The sequence below is a fragment of the Dipteris shenzhenensis genome, chromosome 28 (assembly GCF_047967505.1).
Source record: "Dipteris shenzhenensis isolate YYH24624 ecotype China chromosome 28, Dip_SZ_1.0, whole genome shotgun sequence".
Taxonomy (NCBI): Eukaryota; Viridiplantae; Streptophyta; class Polypodiopsida; order Gleicheniales; family Dipteridaceae; genus Dipteris; species Dipteris shenzhenensis.
Genome location: NC_141623.1, coordinates 48741277 through 48754896, shown reverse-complemented (window position 1 = coordinate 48754896; position 13620 = coordinate 48741277). Strand labels below are relative to the sequence as shown.

Here is a 13620-nt window from a genome sequence, read left to right as displayed (position 1 = left end):
AAACAAGCAAAAAATAAATATACCTTTGTAAGACTAGAACATATCCAATCGTACGAATTCAGATTTTTGTTTTTGTAAAGTTCAAAATTCTACACTGATTGAGAATTTTTAGCTATTGGGGCTTTTGCACCCACGAAGGATATTTCGATATAGTTGAACAGCTGATCACCACTTGGATGAAAATTGTCCGCCAAGGTGATCAACACACACATCCCGCACGCAATATACCTTTGTAAGACTAGAATAAATCCAATCATACAAATTTAGAATTTTTGTTGTTCTAAAGATCAAAACTCTACAAAGAAAATAAAAGACAAAATGAAAGAGAAGAAAAAAGAGGTAAACAAAAACTTTTATGAAAAACAAAAGGAAGACATACTTAGCAAGCAAAGCAATACTTATGTCGTCATCCGTGCCCAAGCATAAGCAGCTATACTGGGTTTCTAAAGACCCGCGGAGTCTCTTGGGTAAACCCAGTGCTTACTAAAATACATCAAATAAACAAAAGAGAATGAAAACAAGAAATAAAGAAGAAATGAAGCAGGTGACTAAGCAAAAATAAACAAGCAAGTCAAGAAACAAAAACTTCCAAAAAACTAGAAAATCTCTCTCTCTCTCTCTCTCTCTCTCTCTCTCTTATTTAAAACATAAAAAGCTGAATGGCCCCTTACACTTATGTATCGTTTCTACAAAGAGGCAAAAATACATTTCTAACTTGGAAAGCACAAGCATACTCAAACAAACTCTCTTTTGAAACTAAAAGAAAAACAGGCTATTCAGCTCCCCGCTTTTTGTTTTCAGCTTATGTTCAATCATTCTAAACAAACCTAAGGCCGAAACACCATAGATAAAAAACTTCATATCTAAGAATGTGCGAACTTTTTCATTATTTTTCTTGGATTATACCTCTTGTGTAATAGTAAAGTGATCAAATTACTACATTGAGTGATAAAAGACTCCTTAGTTGTACAAAGGCGGAAAAATCTATGGAATTGGGAAGAAATGACTCCATATTTTGCCAAATCATAAATGTTTGAGTCAATGTGAGGCATTTTTATAATGTGTAAACCACTATATTCAGGTTGTTCACGTTTATCATATATATCAACCTCTAATCCTATGGTAGATTGAGAAAGTCTAAGATCTAAGAAAACACAAGAATCCCCTCTTGAAGTGCAGTTCAGTTCACAAGAGTCATGAGGATAGATTCCTTCTCCAAAAGCTCTAGCGTCTTTGTACATAAAGTCTTGAAAGTTAGGAACATTTGGTACAAATGAATCATCTATAAAACGCCTAACTTGACTAAGCTTATGTAAAATGATAGGGCAGGTATTGATAGAAATAAGACGTTGCATAAACTCAAATTCATAAGTGAAAAGATAAAAGTTTGCTAAAAAGACGGCACAATTAGTGCCCATGGGGATTCCTATAACTTATTGAAACAAAGAATCACCTATTGTGATGTGAAGATTATCTAAAAGAAAATCTATCCAAGAGCAAATATCTTCTACACTTACTACCTTTGTGTATCTTTTCTTTTTAGAATCTATGTCATGATCTTTATTTTTTAGCCACAAAAAGTCAAAGCATAAGGCTGTTTTCTCAACTTTTAGCACTTTGCATCTATCTTTGTCAAATCTCAACGTGAAAACTTCAGCCACTAGCTTTTTAATTCTAAACTTCAGGTCTTCCAACTCAATCTTTGTGTAAAGCGTGGTAAAATCATAGGTTTGAAGGAGAATAGGAGACTCTTTTTCCTGAATGCTTCGAGAGAAATTTAAAAATTTTACAACAGAAATCACTCCTACAGAGTCATTTAAAATCCAGCTTGAGTTTGAGCGGACATCTGCCTCTTTTAATAAGTCCCTCCAAAGTTCATGAACACTAGGCAACATGGCTTTGAAGCAGTAGCTTAGCCATTTAGAGACATCCGTCAAAGTAGTCTCACAAGCAGCTACAATAAATCTTGTTTTAGAGTTTTGTGAAACTTCCAAGCAGCACAAAGAAAAGGTATGCTTGGATTGCAAACAAACCCAAAAGACTTGCGAAAACTCTAATGTTTTGAGATCAAATCCTTTTGAGAAACTAAGGCAGGGGTATAAGTTTTGGTAGACGAGTTCACTTCTCTCAAAAGACATTCTAAGTAAAACTTTTTGCAAATAAAAACAAAGTTATTGGAACATTTGTCCACATAAGAAATGACAAAATTCCTATGGAATTTTCGAAGAAGAGTTTCATCTTCTTTAGAAAGATGGTTACTTTTCTTTGAGCAATTAACCGAAGGGACTTCTTCTAGTTTCAAAGCAACTTTCTTCAAAACCTTCCCTTAAGGAATTCTCAATTAAGGAATTCTTCCTATGAACTTTTCTAGCTTCCCTAACATGATCTTGAAAACGAATAAAAGCTGTCCTATAGGTTTTTCCTACATAAAGCATATTACTACTATGTATGTTATAGACAACATAAATTACTTGCGTGGCATGAATAGGACTAATAGAAACAGGAGTCTTGAGATGCTTGTTTCTAAGACGTCTTAGTTTATTAAGAATTCTTATGTTATTATTAATATAATGAGTGCTAACTAATAAAGCCTTAAAGTTAGACCAATTAATGTTACCTTCCCCAAAATCATGAAGATTATTCATGTTTGACCTAGTCAAAAAGTTATACATTTCTCTATATATGTTTCTTCTAACTTTTTTGTTTTGATTTACCGAGCTAGACCCAACTAAATCACCTACCAAAGAGGCAAGGCCATCACTAGAATTTCCAATGTTGTTCGGTGAGGTCAAACGATCCAACATTGGGGAACTTGCTTGCACTCTCCCTGCCCATCCCAAGGCAGATTCTCCCTTGCTATATCCCCTAACTCTAGCAGGAGCGAGACTAGTATTTAGGGGGGGGCTTGCTTGCACAGTCATTACTCGTCCCAAGGTAACTTCTCCCTTACTACTACAAGGGAATGTCACAGGAGCCAGATGACATCCCAGGAGATTGCCCTGTTGGTTTCCAAAAGGCGAATTCATCATAGCATGTATCGCTAATGCTAATATACCCCCAAACTGGCGATTATAGTTAGGGTTAGCCAAGGAGCCAAGGCCACTGTAAGAGCTTAATCAACCTAGAAGCACGAGAAAAAGAAAAGGAAAGTTACCAATAATTTAAAAAATAAATAAAATAAAATAAAATAAAAAATAAAGCGGTCATACAGTGAAATAAACCAAGGAGAGCAACTAAAACAAAACGCAAAAGCACACTTTTAACAGAAATAAAATTCAAAATAAAATAAAATTAAGGAAGAGAGAGACAGAGACAGAGAGAGAGAGAATTAAAAATTAAAAAAAATTTAAACAAAAAGAAAAGAATTAAAATAATAAGAAGAATAAATGAGAATAAGATTGGCTGTTGGGGCTTCTGCACCCGCGTAAGATAAAACGATGTAGTTAAACAGCTGATCACCACTTGGACGAAAATTCAAAGAATTTACATGTCCGCTAAGGTGATAGAAAAATATACCTTTGTAAGACTAGAATAAGTCCAATCATACAAATTTAGAATTTTTGTTGTTCTAAAGATCAAAAATCTACTAAGAAAATAAAAGAGAAAATGAAAGAGGAGAAAAAAGAGGTAAACAAAAACTTTTATGAAAAACAAAAGGAAGACATACTTAGCAAGCAAAGCAACACTTATGTCATCATCAGTGCCCAAGCATAAGCAGCTATACTGGGTTTCTAAAGACCCGCGGAGTCTCTTGGGCAAACCCAGTGCTTACTAAAATACGTCAAATAAACAAAAGAGAATGAAAACAAGAAACAAGGAAGAAACGAAGCAGGTGACTAAGCAAAAATAAACAAGCAAGTCAAGAAACAAAAACTTCCAAAAAACTAGAAACTTCCAAAAACTAGCAATACCAACACAAGAAGGTGGCAAGTACGAAACATGATTTTTGGGGCTTATGTGGTACAAACAGTGCTCTATGGAGTAGAGGTGTGGGGGGGGAGTATACCATCATCAAAATGGAATGATGTAGAAAAAATGCAGAAATCTTTCATTAGAAGACACCTTGGCATCAAGGCTACCACACCCTACTCTCTCCTACTCCTAGAGACAGGATGCATACCCATAGAGTTGCATGCCGTGAAGAGAGTACTCAGATACATCACAAAGGTCAAGCGCATGAATAATAAAAGGCTGCCAAAGAGGGCATGGGTAGAAAGTCAAAAGTCCCAAAAGACGAATAAGGGTAAGATTTTGGCATCTGGATGGGCACTAGATTTAAAAAAATGGTTCCAAAAATGGGAGGTAGAGAGGTACTTGGACTACTCTCCAGAGAAGGTAGATGAGGATGCCTTTCATCATGACCTGCTGAATGCACTACATAGAAAATGGCAAACAGCTGAAAACAGAGATAAGTTTGAGTACTACCGTACATTTATCAACCCCGAATATTGGGCTACTTATACAGGAAGAGAAACAGCCATGCAGAAGTACATTTGCACACCTATGGCAATACATAAGCGAAGAGCTTTGGCCTCACTTCGCACCCGATCACAAGCTGCAGATTGAAATAGGAGGATGGAAAGATATGCCAAAAGAGAGCAGAATATGCCAATTATGTGACCAGGGAATGGCAGAAACTGAAGAACACATGGTAATGATATGCCCTTACTATACTCACATCCGGAAAGCATTTAGCTCTCTTCTCGAGGGACACAATAGACTGGCTGATATGCTACATAGCGGGTCACCCCCAGCTTTAGGAACGTTTGTCTATAAGCTTTTCAAGCACAGGAACTCACCTAAGACATAAAGGTAGTTTCTCTTAATACCCTCCCCTCCAAGGGAGGAGTCTTTGTGTACGAGGATTTTGTATTGCTCAGGTCCCATAGGCTGATTTTTTTGTCTTCAGAGGACGATAATATATTCTTCTTCTTTCTTCTTCTTCTTCTCTCTCTTATTTAAAATATAAAAAGCTAAATGGCCCTTTACACTTATGTATCGTTTCTACAAAGAGGAAAAAATACATTTCTAACTTAGAAAGCACAAGCATACTCAAACAAACTCTCTTTTGAAACTAAAACAAGCAAAAAATAAAGCGTAGATTCAGCTTTCTATATTTGTCTTGAACTGAGATAGTTCGGCACGTCCATCCCTGGACGCGGCCAGTCTGGATAGTATTTAAACTTTTCCTATAGTCTTTAGATAGATTTATTGAGTTTCACTAGAGCAAATGCAAAACGTTTAAAGTAGCAGCAAATCCTCAAAGATTTCATTAAAATTGAATCTCTTACTTCAAGTGCTTGATCAACCGATGTAGCTGACTGGCAAAATGCCCGGAGCTTTTCATCCATGTTCTCCACAGATTTCACACACTTCATTTCCGATTCCATGGTGACTTTACGCATATTCTCCTAATGACGAAGTCACAGTGAGACAAGTCCTTTTTAAGAGCATCACCCAACCATTCAAAAACTCTTATATCTATGAAATCAAGCAAAAAGGCCAGGGGCTGAAGTGGTATCACTTCAAACCATGGTTAGAAAAGATTACAGTGAAGTGTCTCTTCGAACTCGTAAGAAACAGTTTTTCATAATTGTGTCTTGCTGCACCCGCTCCAACAGCCTCTTTATCATAAAGAATGAGAGCATCTTCTACAGCATGTTCATGTATTTCCCGTAGCGCTTCCTGGAGTGTTCAGAGTTCCACACAATTACACACTATGCATAGAAATCGAAGTACAGGGTGACTCAGTTTACTTAAGTCACTTTGATACCTGGAGGCTTTAGAGTAGTAAAGATGAAAAGTCTGAAGTCTGACCTCATCTTTAGGAGCAGCCTCATTGAATATCTTAACATAGACCTCCATGGCTGTGTCATAAGCACGCCTACACTCATTTTCTTCAAGGTTCTGTGAAGAGGAAGAGACGGGCAGTCAGTGTTCACATTGACCATAGTGTGCTGCAAAATTCATTTACCACATAAACGCTGTTGACGTCATTTTGACAAAAAGTGACCCCTCTTACATGTTATATACTGACCAAAACTTGCTCATTTCAGAAAAAGCAGCCCTACACATATATACCAGATAAACTACTTGAGCACAAAACATCCCTACACATATATACCAAATAAACTACTTAAGCACAAAGTGCATTCTCACAGTAAAAGAGTTATGTTGAAAGGCCTTAAAACCAAAAGGTGGCAGTCGTTGATGATAGAAAAACATCTGCAAATGTTCATTAATGATTGTAGCACCATACTCCAAGGCACTTTGTCTTTTATGTATTAAGTTTCATCTAAAAGATTTCTCTTCCATTAAAGATTCTGCAGGATAAGTTCCAAAAACATGCTCCAAATAGCTGGATAAAGTTACAACATGAGACGCTTCACAAATCGCTCTTTTTACTTTGTTCTAAGATGGATCGCACTGGTATGTCTTTTTACAGAGAGCAGAGAAGAAATCCTGCTGCATGAGAATATGCAAATTAGCTATATGACAAGGTTCTCGCAGATCACATGTAATGCCCATTAAAAATTTCAAAACCATAACCAATTTTCCTTAGTCCATTGGAGCAGACCTTTACCCAGATGAATCAAGGCATCAGAGCATCCAGCAACACAATGGAAATGCATCGCCTACTAAAATTTACCTGCCATGATGTGGCAATAGTTGGTACTGCCCCAGCATTTATAGCATCCAAAAATGATTGTGTGAGGCCTGCTAACAAGGGTCCTGTCATTGTAATTGAACCAACTTCTTTAGGTTTTGTCCTCTCAAATATGAATCTTGTCAATGCATCCAGACCAGTGTGAAATTCTGGTCGCAAACGCTCCAGCTGCCATCAGTAAAACAAAAAGAGTAAACTTAACATCAACCTTCAAAATAAAAGAATGTTTTCCTTCAATTTCTAGTAGGAACTAACACACACCAGTACACCCTTTCCAGTTCTGAGAACTATGTCAAAGAAAATCTGAAGCAGAAATCATTTCAAGTTGACCACTCAATACAGCTAAGCACTGGTAAAGAATCGTTCCCAAGAGCAGAAGTTTAAAACTGAAATTACAACTTTCCACAAAAAAAGCTTGCAAAGCGATTATATCGAAGCATCGCCTATAGGCTTACAGAAATCTGATCCAGCCGCTGCAGATCGCGTTCATCGTTGAGTGGCCGTACCAATGTGAAGCAGTCACGGTCCGGAAAAAGAGCACGAATAGAATCCCGAATCTAGAAAAATGTGCACACACTGAATTCACCACACTTTTCACTGAAAGTACCTTTATGGCAAGGACATAGCTGGTATTATGCAAAATGAGTCTTGAAAATTGTCTTACCTTTCTCATGCCTAGACAGTATCAACAACATAATTGATGATTCAATGAGAAAACACCCACTTACTTCATTCTTTGCGGCAATCGCCTTCCCACTACCAGCAATGGGCTGTAAAGCAGCCTCCAAATATTCCCGAGGAGTAATTCTTCTATCATTGTCACTCAAATCCAAATAAAAGTCCTGCATGCAATAGACAAAAAGACAAATTATAAAATTATCAAACTCTATTGAGTTTAACAAGGCTCAGTAGGTGTTGAAAATGAGGAAGAGTGCAAAACTTGAGAAGCGGAGGGGCGAAGGAATGAATCTACCCCTCTTTTTTGGGGGGAAGAAGATGCAGTTGGGGGGATGGGGTGATATATTATTTCCAGAGCTTTTGCATGTCCAAGGGAAAATAAACCTTGAAGTGAAAAACCGAACTAAGGCAGAAGGCAATTTCGTCAATTTCAACAAAGCGGTTACATATTGATAGCAGAAAAATATACTCTTCACGTCACAACAGGAGAAATAGAAAATCCCTAGCTGCATGGTAATGAGAAGGCATAGCCTCTATCAAAACTGTTACCTCTTACACTGTCCTCACCTATTCTCTCACCGTGATAAAATTGCAATAGTTGCTACAAGGAAAAAATCAGTAGAGTCGTGAAATACAAATCAACTTGCATACGCATTTAACTGTTAAAAGCCTCATCAAAATAACCAACTTCTGCATGCTGCCACATTGTTAACCTATCTTGACTGCATGTCGTAAGCATCTCCATTTCCCATCCTCAAATGCCAAAACGATACTCTGCATCGGCATCTCCATTTCCCATCCTCAAATGCCAAAACGATTCTCATATAAGGAGCACGACAGGGATTGGCAGCTGGATGGGTTGCGGCCATTGCTCCTACTCGAACAAACCAAAGAGAAAATGTATGAAGGACATGCTGACGACAAGGCCTTAGTCACTTTGGGCAAAGGCAAGGCCAAAGGAAATGGAAGCCCGGCAAAAACAAGCCCAAGGAGAAGGACGACGCAAACTCTTTAGATGAGGGCGAAGACTCTTTGGATGGTGCGAGCTGGAAAAAGAAGAAAAGTGCTTCTTGTGTAACAACCCTGAACACTATTGAAGAAATGATGGCTCTCTGGTGGGCTACGAAGATATCTCGTATCTGTGTCTGTCGAGCTGTCTCGCGCTGCGGTGTGGGACACGGTCTCCTCGCTGTCTGAACTCTCTGAGCTATGTCCAGAGTGACCCCTAATCTCTGTTGGTCCCCCCTGAGGAAAGCTATGATAGGTCTAACTGAAGATGCGCGAGCGTGGAAGTAAGCACAAGATTCGAGTCGAGCTGTCTCGCGCTGCAGTGGGGGACACAGTCTCCTCACTGTCTGAACTCTCTCAGCTATGTCCAGAGTGACCCCTCGTCTCTGTTGGTCCCCCTTGAGGAAAGCTATGATAGGTCTAACTGAAGGTGCGTGAGCGTGGAAGTAAGCACAAGATTCGAGAGTGAGAAGCCGTCACATCAACTGTACCAGAGAAAAGAAAAGTACAAGGTACTTGAAGATAGACCTTAGGACTAAGTGTCCTAGGTGTCACATAGGACTAAATGTCCTATGTGGCATAAAAGGCACTAAAATACTAGAGTGCTTATAACTATGCCTACAAGGCACATACCAAGGCCCATAGGGCATCACTAGAACCGGGAGAAGATGGCCTACAAACCCCCCTCCATGGCATGGGCTGAAGTATTCTGGAAACGTCTTAGAATACCTGGTATTTTCTGGTCATGGTGGCACATGTTCATCCAAAAGGATATAGCCACCTATGAATGTACAAGGTATGTCAGATCATGTAACAAAGGGAACCAAGTGTAAATCTTGTCGGAAGACTTCGAACTTGGAACGAGGAAGTGCCTTTGGAAACATATCTACTATGTTGTCCTCTATGGGAAGGTAGGACAACTCTATGTCTCCTGCTAACAACCTCTCTTGAACATAATGATAGTGAACTTCAATGTGCTTGGTACGCACATGAAACACTGGGTTACGCGCAATGGCCAAAGCACTCTGGCTGTCAGTGTAGACCATAGTGGAGGATATTTGGCGAATACCAAGATCTGTAAGTAACTGTCGAAGCCAGACACACTCTACTGTAGGAATGAAGGCTGCCCTGTACTCAGCCTCACAACTAGATGTGGCAACTGTTGGTTGCTTCTTGCTAAGCCAAGAGATACATGAACTGCCAAGCAAAAAACAATTGCCGATATGTGACACTCTAGTGTCGGAACAACCTGCCCAGTCACTATCCATGTAAGCATGCATGGTAAGTGGACCCTGATCACCATAGAAGAGAGCAAAATCCTGAGTGCCTCTGAGATATCTAAAGACTCTCCTCACTGCCTGCCAACGCTGTGAACTGGGCATGTGCGTGAACCTGCTGAGCTAAGATACTGCATACTGTAAGTCAGGTCTGGTATGACATAAGTAAATGAGACATCCAACAACCTGCTGGTAATGAGTGATATCACATGGTGGGCTCCCATCATGAGCTGAAAATTTGAAGCCAGGGTCCACTGGAGTAGAGATTGGCTTGCAATCCTCGAACTGAAAACGATCAAGGAGCTGTCCAATATACTTGGACTGTGACATCATGATACCCCCCTCAACATGAGCAAACTGAATGCCCAAATGATAGTGTAGCTGTCCCATGTCTGACATTTCAACAGCCTGCTGTAAATCAGCCTTGAAAGCTGCAATATGCTAAGTATCTGGGCCCGTGATTAGCATATCATCTACATATAAAATCAGCACTAAAAAATCAGATCCACTCCCACGGACATAAAGAGTGGGCTCTGTGGGGCTATTCTGAAAACCAAGGGATAGTAAGTGTGCATGAATTTTAGCATACCATGCCCTGGGTGCCTGGCATACCTTGTTTTCAGAATTAGCAACCTCAAAGCCAGGAGGTTGTGTCACATAAACTTCCTCCTGCAGATCCCCATGAAGAAAAGCAATCTTGATGTCAAGCTGGTGCACTTGCCAATGGTGATGGGCTGCAATGGCAATGACACATCTAATAGTAGTAATCCTGGATGTGGGAGCAAAGGTCTCCTCAAAGTCAATGCCTTGTTGTTGGGCATACCCTTTTGCAACAAGACGGGCTTTGTGTCGATCTATACTACCATCAGATTTCCTTTTTAATTTGTAGACCCACCGGGTACCAATGGCATGCTTGCTGGGAGGGAGATCTACTAATTCCCATGTGTCATTTTTGGCAATGGATTGTAACTCAGCTCTCATTGCATCCATCCACTCTTTGCTGTCAAAAGCATCTTTATGGCACGAAGGCTCTTCATTGCAAGCTGTAGCAAGGAGTGCAAACTCAAGAAAGTGACCATGCATCTGTCTATTCCCTGATCTTGTCCGGGCTGCAAGAGGTTGATCTTGTTTGCTGTCCCTCAATGTATCAAGAAGCCATTTGGGAACTTGCCTTTGCTGTCTATTGACATCTCTTTCTTCAATCATTGCATCATGAATAGTGGGATCATTTTGTGCTGGAAGAGACCTGCAAATCAGCATGGGGTACTGGCTGATCATTGCTTGTTGGAGGGCCTGCGGGAGGCTCATGTTGCTGGTCAAAGTCCCCCTCTGAGGGAGGCAGAGGTAACCAAGAGTCAAAGGCATCAAACATGTCAACTTCTGGCTTAGCTTTGCAGTCCACAAGAGGAGAAGCTGAATGTTCAGCAAAGATTACATCTCTACTGACAATAATCTTCCCGGTATAACCGATACCCTCTGCTCCCCTGGCTGTAACCACTAAATATGCATTTGATTGCCTTGTCATCAAGCTTATGTCTCAGCTAAGATGGTACATGAACATATGCAAGAGACCCAAAAACTCTCATGTGTGAAAGTGAAGGCTTCCTGCCTTTCCATGCTTCATAAGGTGTAACAGTCTTCAATGCCCTTATAGGTGATCTATTCGGTACATAGTTGGCACACATCACTGCATCAAGCCAAAATTTATTGGGCAAGGACTTGGCCTTAAGCATGCATCTGGCCATCTCCATAGTGGACCTGTTCTTCCTTTCAGATACAGGATTATGCTGAGGAGTGTAAGGAGTAGTGCATGAGTGAACAATGCCCCGTGAAGACCAAAATGCATCAAACTCCTTTGACATATACTCTCCCCCCCTATCTGTGTTGAGGGTGACAAGCTTGCATCCTGATTTATACCCAGCAATATCTTGTGAAGTCATCAATGAGAGTCATGAAATATTTGTACCCCCCAATGGCATTTGTCCTCATTGGGCCACAGACATCACTATGCACTAGCTGCAATTTCCTTTGTGAGAGTTTTGGACAATTTTTTGAAAAGGAAACCGATGCATCTTACCCAAAAGACAACCCTCACACAATTCCTAACGTCTACTCACTTTCTCTAGAACCAGGGCTTGTGGCATGCTCTGTTGAGCTAGAAGGACTAGGATAGATGATAGCTTCCCCTCCGTCATGTTTGGAAACTGTGTGAATTTGAGGTACATCATTTGCCATGTCCTGTGAATGTAACTTGGCAAGAGCTCTATAATTGACATGACCCATTCTCTCATGCCAAAGATGAGTTTCAGCAAGCTGTGAATCTGAAATAGCAAATGCTTCAATAGAGAGTGCAGCTGAGTGATCATCAAGTTGATAAAGCCCCCTTTTCAAAGTGCCAGTGAGAACTATGGCATTGTCATCACGAAGATCATATGCTAGGCATCTGTATCCATCAAAAATCACTCTAAAACTTGAAGTGGCAATTGCTGAAATGGAAATCAAGTTGACTTCTACTCCAGGTACAAAAAGAACATTAGTCAGAGTGACAGGATGGCTTGAAATGGATGTGAGCTGCACATCTCCCATTCCTTTTACAGCATAGGAGGCATTATTAGCACATGTGACAGTTCCCCCACGAGGTGCATTAGCTAAGGAATGAAACAATTGTCTGCAAGATGTGACGTGCTTGGAAGCACCACTATCAAAATACCAAGACTGAGTATCATTAGCAGTAAAGAGTGCATCAACTTGGGAGGGATCAAAGGAGCAATGGACAGCCCATGCCCAATCATCCTGGAGAGCATGTGCATGTGAGGCATCTGCTGGCTCGTGGGATTCAATTGCATGTGAGGCATTAACTATCAATCCTGCTTTCTTTTTCTCCGAAGCAATGCACTTCCTGCATTCTGAAATTTCATGTCCAGGCTTGCGACCATAGTTGCATCTTTTCTTCTTTGACTTATCTGCTGTATTTTTAGATGCATTGGATGAATTGCCACTGTTAGGCCCATATTTAGGCTTGCCCATAGGCTTGGAAGCCTTGCCTCTTCCTATCTGTTGTGAAGCAAATGCATGATCAAGAATAATAGCTTGTCTATTAGCACGACTTTGCTTTTCCTGCAAAAGCAAAGTGACTAGCTGATCAAAAGAGTAGTGGTCTGGATTACCCATGGCCACTAATCGAAGGGTTGCAGCAAACCCTTGATATGTATCTGGCAGTCCATTCAATGTGGTACTGACAAGCTGAGAATTTGGCACCACCTTATCAATATTGGCAAGTTGTTCCATGAGGTCCTTGACCTTTGTCAGGTATGCATCCATAGAGTCACCTTCATTCATACTAACTTCCTGCAATTGCCTTCTTAAATATGCAACACGTGCCTCATTGTGAATCTGATAAAGAGAAGCCAATTTGTCCCAAGCATCCTTTGCTGTCCTGCAAGACCGGATGTGTGGAATAATGATTCTCTTGCATGATAAAGCAATACATGAATGTGCATTTGCATCTCTTGCATCCCATCTTGATTGTTCCTGAGTTGGAGGAGCAGCAGTAGGGGTGCTAGTAGATAAGGCATCAAGAGGAGTACCCTCTACAAAGGGACCAGCAGTAGGGGCAGCCACTGTAGCATTGGCTGGCCTCAAATCAACCCCCGAAACAATATTCCAAAAGTGCCTTGCAACAAGAATATGTTTCATGAGATAAGACCACATCGGATAGTTGGTCCCATCCAACTTATCATCTTCACGAAGAATGCCAAATAAGTCGTGATTGTTCCCATCCATTGTAAGTAGTACTGATAGAAATGCACTGACAAAGTGACCAAAGGATAGCCTCAAGGCTTTGAACTGCAAAAATATGTCTTACTGTCCCAAATACCTGTGAGCCAACAACAGATATTTAGAATGTGCTCTAGGGACTCTTTGTCGCGCACGCAGTCTCTCCAGGTTGATGCCATCTTTCATACAGTGACTTTCATCCACAGAGTCTGG

General features: G+C 40.4%; 1 pseudogene across 1 annotated transcript in view; it reads right to left on the bottom strand.

Annotated features, from left to right (window-relative positions):
- Window positions 1-13620, bottom strand: part of LOC147883659 (uncharacterized) — a 103035-nt pseudogene that overhangs the window by 43675 nt on the left and 45740 nt on the right. Inside the window, exons 5-10 of the transcript XR_015543762.1 lie at window positions 7396-7509; window positions 7123-7224; window positions 6650-6835; window positions 5818-5907; window positions 5551-5685; window positions 5292-5411 (exon numbers count right to left, since the gene is read on the bottom strand). The product of XR_015543762.1 is annotated as an uncharacterized LOC147883659 (transcript). The remainder of the gene's footprint in view (window positions 1-5291; window positions 5412-5550; window positions 5686-5817; window positions 5908-6649; window positions 6836-7122; window positions 7225-7395; window positions 7510-13620) is intronic.